Source organism: Diaphorina citri, unplaced genomic scaffold (assembly GCF_000475195.1).
Source record: "Diaphorina citri unplaced genomic scaffold, Diaci psyllid genome assembly version 1.1 scaffold639, whole genome shotgun sequence".
NCBI lineage: Eukaryota > Metazoa > Arthropoda > Insecta > Hemiptera > Psyllidae > Diaphorina > Diaphorina citri.
The window spans coordinates 138,062-140,692 of record NW_007378072.1 but is presented as its reverse complement, the minus strand read 5'-3'; positions in this window follow the sequence as shown (position 1 = coordinate 140,692).

Below are 2,631 nucleotides of genomic sequence, written 5' to 3'. Positions count from 1 at the left end.
GGGGCGTCCCACCCGTTAACCGCGGCCTCCCCCCCCCCCAAACCCGATGCTGGATACGCCCATGATCCTAGTAATTCCCAAAATACATCTCTCGATGGCCCTCTGGGTAAATCGCAATTTTTAGTCCGTCCTTCCTTTATTATTACAATGTAAATGTAAATGCAGTTTTTTTGTGTTATTATGTCACAACTTTGGTGCTCACTGCAGCATTGTAGGATTTTCCCAATATCTCAATAATCCTAAAATCCAATGTTTACCTACCATGCTGGCACCGGTCGCTATGCGCATTTATATGTCATAGCTACTCATTTTCCTCACGAGGCTGAGTGGGCCCCGCAACAGCCAGTCACGGGATCAATCATTTGCATGATACAAATTTCTTGATCCCGCCGGGAATCGAACCCGGGTCTCCCGCGTGCAAGGCGAGCACAGTGACCACTACGCCATGGGAGCTGAAGAAATTTTAATTTAAATAGGATTAGACTAGGAGGACGTGTTTTGGCACTAAAAACTGACCATCGAAAATGTCACCCGATTGCATTACTTTCCTTCCTATGGGATAAAGAAAGTAAATACTTGCCTCTTTTCGCTGATTCTTTTATTTATTTGCTCCCTCATTTACAGAGCTCTCCTTCTCCTGGCGGTGACAAAGAATCGTACTCCGCTCCCTCCAGTTCTCTCCAGCTGAGTACCTCGTACAATTCCGTACGATGTCTCGCTAACACGGACGGTGCCACGCCTAGTACAACAACCAGTACGAACAGTAGCAGCACAGCCACCAATACTACCGCCAAAAGTAAGTATGGGAAGGAAGAGCCGTATTTTATTTCTTGAATAAGCATCTAGATTGGTATCTATCTCTTGGTAATCATTCTGTTCCCTGTGCATAATGGTAATATGTAATTATGTACTTATATGTAGATATTTACCGAGGAAAGAAGAAGAAGATGAAGAAGAAGAGGAGGAGAAGGAGGAAGAAGAAGAAGAAGAGGAGGAAGAAGAAGACATTACAACTTGTGACATTATGTTAGTGTAATCAGCCTGGGGTTTTACATTTCCTTTTGCCATTTTGTTGTACAAGAAGAAGATTTTTTTTCTTTTCTCTCTCTCTCAAAAAAACTAGATAACTTTTTTGAAAAGAAAGAAAGAACTGTTGTAAAACGCTCGTATAGTCGTACACTAGCATATTATTATCGGTAGAGTTGGAAAAATATTGCACAGAGAGATTCTATGTACATGAGAACAGATATATGTATACAGAACCATTAGAACAGAAGATTAGCTTGCGAAGCTGCTGTACAGAGATGTAAGGGCTCCACGTAAGCTGTATTGTAGAAGTTGATAAAAAAAGCAAGGTTGTGGATTAAAGTTTAGAAGAAAGAACTGTAAAAGTTGTAAGTTGTAAAGTAGTCAAAGGGGTGACTGAAAATTTCTGGAATTAGGAGAACGATTTTTTGTAGAGATTACAGAAAATGAGTAGGAGGATAAAGAAGAAGTGAATAGAAAATAATAGGTAAGTACCTATTTTTTATGGTTGGCTTACCTTAGCAAAAAGGAGATGGAATAATTTAGAACTAACTACCTCACTAGGTAGATATACACATACCTAATTGCTAATTGAGAGCAGGTATTTTGAAATCCAAGCACATCCACCAATTATCTAAAGTCAAATCTTGCACATTGCATAATTACCTAGTCACAAGGGATTCATAGGAATTTCCAAATTTAACCCATAGCTCTCGCATCTGTACCAGTTCCAGGAGGATCTTTTTTTTAACGTTATTTACAGAGGGAAACTATAACAATCAGAGTCCTTGTCCCTCAGGAGGATCACTATAAGAGTAGAGTTAAGTACCTAGGTAGTTAGTTGTGATAAGATCCTCCAGTCCTAGGGTAATGAAACTAAAACTAGGGATCTGTAACTTAAGTGCCGAGAAAGTTCCAGGAGAGGAGACTGTAGTGGTGATATGGTCATGTCAAAACATACCCACTTATACTTTTTTTTCCTTGAAAATATCAATGAATATAGTGTATGTTCGAAAAAAAAAAAAAATGTGTAGAAAGAAGAGATGAGAGCTACATAGGGAAAAGAGTTGAGAGAATGGAAGTGAGGGGGAGAAAAGGGACAAGGGACCGAAGAAAAGTTTGAAAGATTGTGTGAATCAAGACCTGCATGAGAAAAATTCATCAGGACATGAGGTACACAATAGAGACTGACAAGAAACTTTAATTTGTAAATGCAGTTTCTTTGTGTTATTATGTCACAACTTTAGTGCTCACTGCAGCATTGAAGGATTTTCCCAATATCTCAATAATCCTAAAATCCAATGTTTACCTACCATGCTGGCACCGGTCGCTATGCGCATTTATATGCCATAGCTACTCATTTTCCTCACGAGGCTGAGTGAGCCCCGCAACAGCCAGTCACGGAATCAATCATTTGCATGATACAAATTTCTTGACCCCGCCGGGACTCGAACCCGGGTCTCCCGCGTGCAAGGCGAGCGCAGTGACCACTACGCCATGGGAGCAAGTCTTCCTTTCATACGTTAGCCACTGTAAAGCGTACAGTCAAAATCACGGTTTTGTGAGGAGGATCAGATTAGGATAAATTTAATTGTCCAACAAGTC